Source organism: Heterodontus francisci, chromosome 30 (assembly GCF_036365525.1).
Source record: "Heterodontus francisci isolate sHetFra1 chromosome 30, sHetFra1.hap1, whole genome shotgun sequence".
In the NCBI taxonomy this organism is placed as follows: Eukaryota; Metazoa; Chordata; class Chondrichthyes; order Heterodontiformes; family Heterodontidae; genus Heterodontus; species Heterodontus francisci.
Genome location: NC_090400.1, coordinates 58,860,007 through 58,872,382, shown reverse-complemented (window position 1 = coordinate 58,872,382; position 12,376 = coordinate 58,860,007).

Sequence of the window (12,376 nt, the reverse complement as noted above, 5' to 3'; positions counted from 1 at the left end):
AGGTTGGGAAAAGTTTATTTTTTAAAAGAAGAAATCGTCGTGGAAGCAGTATCTAAACAGCTTTTAAACAGAGAACTGGATAAATATTTGAAACAGAATTTTTTTTAAAGGGTTTGGGTAAAGGACAGGAGAAAGGACCAAGGGTATAACTCTTTCAGAAAGCTAACATAGACACGATGGGCCAAATGGCCTCCTTCTGAGCTGTAAATTCTACGTTTAGTTCAAAGCAAAACTATGAACTTCTACAATATTAGCAGAACAATTCCAAAATAAGTCCAAGCATCGCATAAGGTGAAACCTATACAAAGGGACACAGATTGAGAGACCCAAATAACTGCCATGGTAAAATATACAAGAGTCACTCTGAAACCACAGACACTCACAAATTATGAACTACCTACAGCCTTCAATGCACCAAGTACCTTTACTTAAAATACAGGACGTGCAGGTCAGGGGGGGGTTGAATGCTCGCTTGGCTCTATCCCAGGGATAGAGGGGTTTGTCTGCCTCTATGCACCCTGGGTAAATCGCTCCCCCATTCCACCAAAGCCGATTTGTGTAATGGGTTTTTTTATGTTGTTTGGTGCAACGTAAATGAGTCCAGTATTATATACTGTATTATATAGAGTACAGAGCTATCTATTTACAGAACCTTACTCTGGGTGTTGCAGTTGCAGAGTGACTCAGGCTTGGCATCACATGACTATGCCCTGGTGCTTAGCTCATTAGCATACTAAGATCTTAAAGGGACATCAATCTTAAAAGGCAATCATACAACAAAACCCACTAGCACCTCGCACTGACCTCACCCGCGTCCTCAGTCAAGAAACAAGCATTCGAACAGCAAAGGGCCATCCTTTCCTGCCCCATAACCACACCTGTACATTCTTTTAACTTCTGCTGGGAACTCCTCTTGAGGAACAAGAGGAGGCCATTCAGCCCCTTGAGCCTGTTCTGTCATTCAGTGAGATCATGGCTGATCTGTATACTAACCAGCTGCCTTGGCTCTATATCCCTGAATAGCCATCACTAGGAAAAACCTATCGATGTCAGATATAAAATGATTATTGAGCTTGCATCTACTATAGGAACACAAGAACATAGGAGCAGGAGTAGGCCATTCAGCCCATCGAGCCTCCCCTGCCATTCAATATGATCATGGCTGATCATCCACTTCAATGCCTTTTTCCCACACTATCCTCATATCCCCTTCTGTCATTTGTATTTAGAAATCTGTCAATCTCTGCTTTAAACATACTCAATGACTGAGCTTCCACAGCCCTCTGGGGGAGAGAATTCCAAAGATTCACAACCCTCTGAGTAAAGAAATGTCTCCTCATCTCTGTCCTACGTGGCTTCCCACTTATTTTGAAATTGTGTCCCCTGGTTCTAGACTCCCCAACCAGGGGAAACATCTTAGCTGCATCTACCCTGTCTATCCCTTTAAGTATTTTGTAGGTTTCAATGAGATCACCTCTCATTCTTCGAAACTCTACAGAATACAGGCCCAGTTTCCCCAATCTCTCTTCATAGGACAGTCCCGCCATCCCAGGAACAAGTCTGGTGAGCCTTCGTTGCACTCCCTGTATGGCAATAATATCCTTCCTAAGGTAAGGGGACCAAAACTGCACACAGTACTCCAGATGCAGTCTAACCAAGGTTCTATACAATTGAAGCAAGACTTCACTACTCCTGTACTCAAATCCTCTTGCGATAAAGGCTAACATACCATTAGTCTTCCTAATTGCTTGCTGCACCTGCATGTTAGCTTTCAGTGACCTATTGACAAGGATACCCAGGTCCCTTTGTACATCTACACTTTCTAATCTCTAACCATTTAAGAAATACTCTGCACATCTATTCCTCCTACCAAAGTGGATAACGACACATTTTTCCACATTCTATTCCATCTGCCACATTCTTGCCCATTCACTAAGTCTGTCCAAATCCCTTGAAGCCGCTTTGCATCTTCCTCACAACACACATTCCCAACTAGTTTTGTGTCATCCGCGAGCTTGGAAAAACTACATTTGATCCCCACATCCAAATCATTGATATACATTATGAACAGCTGGGGCCCTGCAGTACCCCACTAGTCACAGCATGCCAACGTGTGAATGATCCAATTATTCCTTCTGTCTGCTTTCTGCCTGTTAACCAATCCTTAATCCATGCCAATATATTACCTCCCATCCCATGTGCTTTAATTTTGTCAACCAACCTCCTGTGGGGGAAAATCCAAGTATACCACGTCCACTGACTCCCCTTTATCAATTCTGTTAGTAACATCCTCAAATAACTCCAACAGGTTCATCAAACATGATTTCCCATTCATAAATCCATGTTGACTATACCCAATCAGATCATTATTATCCAAGTGTCCATTTATCACATCTTTTAGAATAGATTCTAGCATTTTCCCAATGACTGATGTAAGACTAACAGGTCTGTAATTCCCTGTTTTCTCTCTCCCTCCCTTCTTAAATAGTGGGGTGACATTTGCAACCTTCCAATCTGCAGGAACCGCTCCAGAATCTATTGAATTTTGGAAAATGATCACCAATGCATCCACTATCTCCATAGCTACCTCTTTCAACACTCTGGGATGTATCAGGTCCCGGGGATTTATCAACCTTCAGCCCCATTAATTTCTCCAATACAACCTTCTAACTAATACTACTTTCCTTCAATTCTTCATTCTCCCTCATCCCTTGGATCTCTAATTCTGGGAGATTTCTTGTGTCTTCCTCAGTGAAGACAGACACAAAGTAATCATTTAGCTTCTCTGCCATTTCTCTATTTCCCATTATAAATTCTCCTGACCCTGCTTGTATTGGATCCACATTTGTCTTAGCCAAACATTTCCTTTTTACGTACCTATAGAAGCTTTTACAGCCCTTTATGTTTTTTTGCTAGTTTACATTCATATTCTGTTCTCCCTTTCTTTATCAGTTTCTTTATCCTCCTTTGCTGTATTCTAAAATCCTCCCAATCCTCAGGTTTACTACGATTTCTGGCAACTTTAAAGGCCTTTTCTCTTAATCTTATACAATCCTTAACGTCCTTTGTTATCCACAGTTGACTGCCTTTACTTTTGGGGTTTTTTGTGCCTTGAAGGAATGTATAGTTGCTGTAAACTATATAATAATTCTTTAAAGACTATCCATTGCCTATGTGCAGTCATACCTTTTAATGTATTTTCCCAATCCACCTCAGCCAATTTGCCCCTCATACCTTCATAGTTTCCTTTGTTCAAATTTAACACCCTGGCTTCAGATTGAACAACCTCACTTTCAAACATCATGTAAAATTCTATCATATTATGGTCACTCATCCCGAAAGGTTCTTTTGCAACAAGACTATTAATGGCATGGATTAAGGATTACATAAAACTAGATCTAAAATAGCCTGTTCTCTAGTCGGTTCCTCAACATGGGAGAGAGTTTCACATTTCTACCATTCCTTGTGAAGAAGTGTTTCCTAACTTCTCTCCTGAATGGGCTGGCTCTGAGTTTAAGGTTCTGTCCCCTTGTTCTAGACTCCCCCACTAGTGGAAAAAGGTTGTCTCTATCTACCCTATCAATTCCTTTCATAATCCTAAGATCCTCAATCAAATTACCGCTTAACTTCGTTTTTCCAGGGAATATTTATGTAACTTCACTTCAGAATCTAACATGTGGAGGTCTGGTCTTTCCCCTGACCCCGATATTGTCATCCATCCCTTGACTTCTGATGCTGGATCTATATCTTTGAGAAACTTGGCTTTGGGGATGTGCTGTCCTGTGTACCTCTGCAGCTCTCCAGAGGGATGCAGATGTATGTGTGAGTCTCAGCTATCCCAAAACATTCTTGAATGGTTTTAAGGCAGAGAGTACAAAAGTGAGGAAGTTGTGCTACTCTTATATAAATCAGCTGGAGAATTGGGAACACACTTTAGGAAGGTCATCCTCCCACTTTGTCATCCCGATTGCCCCACTCCCAGTCACAAATGCCTCCTCCATTCCAATCACCTGTCTTACCCAGGATCCACTGCAACACCAGTAGCTAACCCAATCTTCCATTTCATTCTGCCAACAAACTGCCTCGAACTGTCCAGGCCCAAGGCCCAATATTAGGGGCACCTTGGGCCTCACTGTTCAGGCTGAGGGATTGACCCCAAATTTTAGGCTCTGGACACACACCCCACCCATTCCTAACAAATTGTTGTTATTTATTTAGAGATACAGCACTGAGACAGGCCTTTCAGCCCACTGAGTCTGTGCCAACCATCAACCACCCATTTATACTAATCCTATATTAATCCCATTACCCTCTCACATCCCCACCTTCCCTCAAGTCCCGTACCTACACTAGGGGCAATTTACAATGGCCAATTTACCTACCAACCTGCAAGTCTTTGGTTGTGGGAGGAAACCGGAGCACCCGGCGAAAACCCACGCGGTCACAGAGAGAACTTGCAAACGCCGCACAGGCAGTACCCAGAATTGAACCCGGGTCGCTGGAGCTGTGAGGCTGCGGTGCTAACCACTGCGCCACCCCTATACAGTCACTATGTTATCAATCTTATCTTTATCACTACACGATTCTGCTACAAGTTACAGCTCAATCTCCTGTCCTTCGTTTTAATTATAGAACAACAACAACTTACATTTATATGGCACCTTTAATGTACTGAAACATCCCAAGGAGCTTCACAGGAGCGTTAACAAACAGAATTTGACACCAAGTCAAATAAGGTGATATTAGGAACAGGTGACCAAAAGCTTGGTCAAAGAGGTAGGTTTTAAGGAGTGTTTTAAAGGAAGAGAGAGAGAGGCGGAGAGATTTTGGGAGGGAATTCCAGAGCTTAGGGCCCAGGCAGCTGAAGGCACAGCCACCACTGGTGGAGTGATAGAAATCAGGGATGCTCAAGAGGCCGGAATTAGAGGAGCGCAGAGATCTTGGAGGGTTTTGGGGATGGATGAGGTTACTGAGATAGGGAGGGGTGAGGCCAGGGAGAGATTTGAACAAGCAAGTGAGCGTTTTAGAATTGAAGAATTGCTGGACCAGGAGCCAATGTAGGTCAGCGAGCACAGTGGGTGATGGGTGAACGGGACATGGTGCGAGTTAGGACACAAGCAGCAGAGTTATAGATCAGCTGAAGTTTAGGGAGGTTGGAAGTGAAAGGCTGGCAAGGAGTAATATCATTTTCAGATAAATTCCGCTGACAGGCATTAAGCAGTTTTATGAGAACGTTATTGTTTGTGGGAAGTGTCCTCAGAAGTGTCTTCTGTCCTTGACTTTATCAGGTAATAAACTTTATAAACTCAAATCACAAGAATTATGCCTCAATCAGAAGTGATGAGCAAACATTTCCGAGTAGAAAGTAGCATTGCAGGGCAGTATGTCATTGCAGAGAGTGGAGGCTTCGATACAGAGTCTGTCCTCCTGCAGCAAGACTGACGAGAAGCCCACCTCTTAATGTATGTCATGTTTCACCTTTGAAATCCACTGACGTAACTTTATAAAGAAGTCCCCCTGTGCAGCACTTTATCAAATGCCTTTTGGAAACTCGATAGTCAATGCCCTATGCACTGCCCCAGGATGTCCACTGCTTACAGAGTCCATGAGGTTTCTCAGGCACAATGCACCACGAATAAAACAAGTTGTCCGTCATTTATTTGTGCACTTTATGCAGGTTCTTCCATCTTGCTCCTTCTTATTGCATCAACTCATTTTCAAATTATTGAGATCAAAGTCTAGTAATAGGCCTCTACTTACCAGCTGTGGATCTCCAAATGGACGCTACTTGTCCTGGGAGTGTTTGATGGGGACAGTGCAGAGAGAGCTTTACTCTGTATCTAACCCTGTGCTGTACCTGTCCTGGGAGTGTTTGATGGGGACAGTGCAGAGAGAGCTTTACTCTGTATCTAACCTCTGTACTGTACCTGTCCTGGGAGTGTTTGATTGGGACAGTGCAGAGAGAGCTTTACTCTGTATCTAACCCGGTACTGTACTTGTCCTGGGAGTGTTTGATTGGGACAGTGCAGAGAGAGCTTTACTCTGTATCTAACCCCATTTTTTTTTATTATTTTATGTCGACGGGGCCTTTATTCCTCAGGCCCCCTTGATAAACATACTTATATTTTTAAAATTACTTTATTAAAACCAGAAATAAACAAAAACTCAAATTAAAATGCCATTCTCGGCGTCGACAATGCACTCCAGTCCCTGCGGTGCCCACCAGTCGCGGAAGGCCTCAAGCGTACCGGCGGACACCGCATGCTCCTTCTCCAGGGACACCCGGGCGCGAACATAACCACGGAAGAGGGCCAGGAAATCGGGGAGGACGGACCCCCCGACGGCCCGCAGCCTGGAGCTGTGAATTGCTACCTTGGCCAGGCCCAGGAGCAGACCGACGAGGAGATCCTCCTCCCGGCCCAAGCCCCTCCGCACCGGGTGCCCGAAGATCAGGAGCGTGGGACTGAAGTGCAGCCAGAACTTGAGGAGCAGCCCCTTCAGATACTCAAAGAGGGGTTGCAACCTCGCACACTCCATATATACGTGGAACACGGACTCGTCCAGGCCGCAGAAAGTACAGGCGGCCTGGGAGTCCGTGAACATACTTAAAAGTCTATTGCACGGGACTGCCCTGTGCAACACCCTCCACCCCAGGTCCCCGATGTAAAGGGGGAAGACTCCCACGTAGAGAGACCTGCATCAGGGTTTCCCCTCGCCGCCAGATGGCAACGCGGACCGCCACGGCATGTCCGGCCGGCTGACGAGGGCGCGGAAGCGGAGAGTGTGCAGGAGCAGCCCGTACAGGAAACCCTTCCGCGCCGATTGGAATGGCACGGAGGGCATTTCCGAGAGGTGGCTCGGGTTGTGCGGGACCGGCTCCCGAGAAGGGTTTCGGGGCCTGGGTCCGATGAGCAGTTCCGGCCGAGTGGTGGTCAGCTCGGCCGGGATCGCTCCGCACTCCCGAGCCCCCTTGCCACCCGCAGTGAGGGGCGTCCCGGGGGTTTCGGCTACTCCTCCGCCCGCCGGACCGTTCCCGGAGTCGGCCGCCCGGAAAACCGAGGCGCTCTCCTCTGCCGGCGGGGGAGCCCCCTGACTGGAGGTGACCATGTTCCAGACTCGGAATAGATCCCAGTAAAAGACAGGCAACTCCCTCAGAAACTCGCGGCTAACGGACTCCACCAGGAGCTGCGTGTCGTCTTGAAGGCAGAGACACTGGTGGAAAAAATACGTCGCCAGCGCACACCATCTGGGAGGACGTTCGACGTACAGGTATCTCTGCAGGGTCCGAAGGCGGAGAGTCGCAGCCTGGGTGCGGACGCACACCAGCGACTGACCGCCCTCCTCAATCGGGAGACTCAGGACCGCGGCAGAGACCCAGTGTTTCCTCTTGCCCCAGAAGAAATCGACAAGTTTCTTCTGGATCTTGGTGGCAAATGCAGGGGGCGGGGCCAAAGCGACCAACTGGTACCACAACATGGAGGCCACCAGTTGGTTTATGACCAGCGCTCGGCCCCTGTAGGAAAGCACTCGGAGCAGTCCTGTTCAGCGCCCCAGCCAAGCGGTGACCTTTGCCTCCAACTCCTGCCAGTTTGCCGGCCAGGCTTCCTCAGCGGGGCTAAGGTGGACTCCCAGATAGAGGAGGTGTGCGGTGCTCCACACAAAAGGTGTCATCTCCTCCGGCAGGGAGTCCACCCGCCACTGACCCACCAGCAGTCCGGAACATTTCTCCCAATTGATCCTCGCGGAGGACGCGGCAGAAAAGGTCTGCTGGCAGTCGCGCATCCTCCGCAAGTCAACGGGATCTGTGACCGTGAGGAGCACGTCGTCGGCGTAAACCGAGAGGACGACCCGCATGGCCGGCCCGCGCAGAGCCAATCCCGTCAACCTACTGCAAAGCAGGCACAGGAAGGGCTCCACGCAGATGGTACACAATTGGCCGGACATGGGGCATCCCTGACGCACTCCTCTCCCAAAGCGAAGGGGCGCCATCAAGGACCCGTTAACTTTGACTAGACACTCTGCGGCGGAGTATAAAAGTTGGACCCGGGCCACGAAATGCGGCCCGAGTCCGAAAGCGCGCAGAGTCCTGAAAAGGTATTCGTGATCCACCCTGTCGAATTCCTTCTCCTGATCGAGGGAGAGAAAGGCGACTGACTGACCAGTCCTCTGGGAAAGATGGATCAGGTCCTGGACCAGGTGGATGTTGTCCTGGATGGACCGGCCCGGGACCGTGTAGGACTGGTCGGGGTGGATCATGTGGGCCAGCATGGAGCCCAGGCGGGTAGACATAGCCCGGGCAAAGATCTTATAATCCGTGCTGAGGAGGGAGACCAGACGCCAGTTTTTAAGCAGGCGGAGATCACCCCTCTTCGGCAATAGGACGATGACCGCCCTGCGCCACGAGAGGGGCATCTCCCCGGTCGCCAGGCTTTCCCCCAGGACCCGCGCGTAATCGTCCCCCAGGACGACCCAGAACGCCCTGAGGAACTCCACGGTCAGCCCGTCCAGCCCTGGGGATTTGCCCCTTGAGAGCTGGTGAAGGGCGCCGGTGAGCTCCGCCACCGTGAGCGGAGCCTCCAACCCTTCGGCGCCCTCCGGGCTGACCTGTGGCAGGTCCTCCCACAAAACTCTGCGCGCATCCTCGCTGGACGGATCCGGAGAGAACAACGCACTGTAATAAGTACGGACCAGGAGGCCCATTCCCTCCGGATCCGTGATGGAGGATCCGTCGTTGGCCAGCAGCTCATCGAGCTGCTTACGGACCCCCCGCCATTTTTCCAGTGAGTAGAAGAAGGGTGAGGCGCGGTCCAAATCTTCCAGGATCTGGATCCGCGACCTCACGTACGCGCCTCGGGACCCTATGAGCTGCAGGTCCTTCAGCGCGCCCTTCTTCTCTTTATACGCCTGCCACAGGGCCAGGTCCACGACAGCATGACCAAGGCAGGACTCCAAGTTGAGCACCTCCCTCTCCAGGTGCCCAATCTCAGCTTCCCACCTCTTGGTCGACCCCTTCACGTACTCCTGACAGAAGACGCGGATGTGAGTCTTGCCCACATCCCACCATAGCCTCAAGGAGGGGAAGCCCCCCTGCTTCCTTCTCCAGTCGGCCCAGAATCGACAGAACGAGTCCCGAAATCGCTCGTCCTCCAGCAGCCGGTTGTGAAAGTGCCAGTATGCGGACCCCGCCCGCGTGCAGAGCAGAATGAACTCCGCCCACACCAGGTGGTGGTCCGAGCACGGCACCAGCCGCATGGAGGCCGCCGAGACGTGGGAGACATACGCCTGCGAAATGTAGAGGCGGTCGATTCGGGACCCCCCTCCTCCAGACCTCCACGTGAAGGCACTGGAGTCGGGATGGTGATTCCGCCAGATGTCCACCACGTTGAGGGAGTTGATCAGTCCCCTCAACTTCTCCACCGTCGCTTGGCTGCGCTGGGGACCGGAGCGATCCCTCACCTCGAGGGTCCAGTTAAAATTCCCCCCGAGGATGATGCACTCGCCGCTATCGATGGAGCTCAAGAGAGCGGACACTTCTTCAAAGAAGCGTGCTTGCAATGCGCCGGGTCTGGGCGCGTACACGTTCACAAAGTGGAGCGGCACGCTACCCAGGCGAACGGCGAGGTGGAGCAAGCGGCCCGGCACTAGCTCCTTGACCCCCAAGATCTCCGGCTGAAAAGTCGGGGCCAACAAGATAGTCACCCCACTAGAAATAGGGGTGAGGTGACTCATGTAGACCCCACCCTGCCACTCCAGGAGCCAGGTGGCTTCATCTCCCTGAACGGTGTGGGTTTCCTGCAGAAAGCTCACCGCGTATCTCCCTTCCCTGAGGACTGAGAGATTGTGAAATCTGCGGTGAGACCCTCTGCTGCCGTTGATGTTGAGGCTGGCTATGGTTATCTTCATGTCAAAGGTACTTAAAACCCGTCACCAACACCTCACTGTGAGGAGGGAGTGGAAGTGCACCTGGCCCTCCACTCCCCCAGCAACCCATTGAGGAACACATTAAAACGGCGCCTCTCAACCAGTTTCACGCCCGCGCGCTTGCCCGCTTTCTTGAGGGCGGCATGGACGGACTGGATGATCAGCGCCAGATTCGACCAACGGTCGAGGGCCAGCTGAACTTTTGTGGCAACCCCTACATGCTGCGAGGAAATCCCGGAGTTCCGCCGTGGGGATGAGAGGAGATTCGGTGGGAGGCACGAGGGACTCCACCACCTCACTGGCGATGGAATCAAGATCGTCCTCCGTGTCCCACACCGAATCCCCATCCTCCTCCGGGTCGTCACCGCCAGCAGCTGACACATCCACCACACACTGTGGAGCGGACGTCCCGGCCGCGCCAGCTGGTCCCGCCTCCGTCACGATCCCACCCCCAGGATCGATGGCGGAGGCGTCCTCTCTGGGTTCTACTGTGGAACTGGAGCCTGTGGGCACCAGCGGTTCAGGACCCCCCTCCACCTCCGTCCCCAGGCCAATGAGCGGTCCGGGGAGACGGAAGTTCCCCACTCTGGAAATCCAGCCGGAGCCGGGACCGGAGGCGGAGAGAGGAGGCCATCACCCATCCCATCAGCGCCCACAGGCCCAGCAGACAGGGAATTACACAAATTGGCTTCTGGGTCAGGCATATCCTGGGTGGCAGCGTCAGGCTGTTGGAAGGGTGGACACACACCTCTCGCCCCCACCCAGGACACCCGATCCATCGGCCAAAGGAATGATTTCTCCCGTGGGGTCCACAGACTCCCCTACCATGGACGGGCCCCCCACCTCAGGAATTAACAAGATTACAGGAGCATTTCACCCCCTCCATTCCAAGGGGTGGAGGGTTCCTGCCCAGGGCTCGAGGCCCTGATCGTGTTGGTGGCAGGAGTAGCCTGAGGACCCGCGCTAGGAGAGGGACCCCATGGTTCAGGGCCTTCTTCAGAGAGGGGAGGTCTCCTCCTCTTATTTTGGGAGGGGCGCGGAGGCTCAGAGACCTCCATCTCAGCAGAGGGCTCTGCTTCGACCTCCATGCCCTCCTACCCAGGTTTCTTGTGCTCGAGCTCAGCCATGGGGCAGGTGGACTCCCCTGGATCAGCCATATGGCTGAGCTCAGTCTCAGGACTTTTGTCCATGTCCAGGGGGCGCGCCACCCCCTTGCAGGCATGGCACCGTGCCCCGTCCGAGGTCTAGAAAGCTCGGTAGGCCACCCCCTGGAACTCAACACTAAATTGGCCCTCTGTGACCTCCTCCTGCGCCAGCTGCAGAAATAACTGGCGGCAGAAAGAGTACACAAGCCGGAGGCTATTCTCTTGAAGACCGAGCGGGACTGGGGTGAGCCCTGTCTTTACTTTCCCCAGATGGTGCAGGTGGGGAAGGATGAGCTCACCAGGAATGAAGGGCGGGACATTCAACAGAATGACCTGTTGTACAGTGGCCTCCAGGGGGTCCACTGGCAGAAAGGTCCTGCCCATGGTGAGCCCCTTGCTCAGGGCCAGGGACACCGCCCGCTCGGTCTTCTTGAGTAAGGTGATCAAATCTGTACGCAGTACTCTTGGTGCAGTCTCACCAATGTCCTGTACAACTATAGCAAGACTTCCATACTTTTATACTCCATCCCCCTTGCAATAAAGGCCAACATTTATTTTGCCTTCCTAATATCTTGCTTTACCTGGATGTTAACTTTTTGTGATTCATGTACAAGGACACCCAGATCCCTCTGTACTGCAGTATTCTGCAGTCTCTCTCCACTTAAATAATATTCTGCTTTTTTATTCTTCCTACCAAAGTGAACAACCTCACATTTTCCCACACTGTACTCCATCTGCCTATCTTTGTATCGTCTGCAAATTTGGAGTACACTCGGTCCCTTCATCCAAGTTATTAATATAGATGGTAAATAGTTGAGGCCCAGCTCTGATCCCTGTGGCACTCCACTAGTTACAGTTTGTTAACCTGAAAATGCCCCATTTATCCAAACTCTCTGTTTCCTGTTAGTTAGCCAATCCTCCATCCAAGCTAAAATATTACCCCCAACACCATGAGCTCTTATCTTGTGTAGTAACCTTTCATGTGACACTTTATCGAATGTCTTCTGGAAATCCAAATATACTACATCTACTGGTTCCCCTTTATCCACACTGCTTGTTACATCCTCAAAGAACTCTAATAAAATTGTCAAACATGATTTCCCTTTTATAAAACCATGTTGACTCTGCCTGATTGTATTGGGATTTTCTAAATGTCCTGCTGCTACTTCCATAACAACGGATTCTAGAATTTTCCCTATGACAGATGTTAGACTAACTGGCCTATAGTTACCCGATTTCTGTCACCACCACACCCTGCACCCGCCCCCTTCCCCACTTGAATTGAGGTGTTACATTTGTGGTTTTCCAAT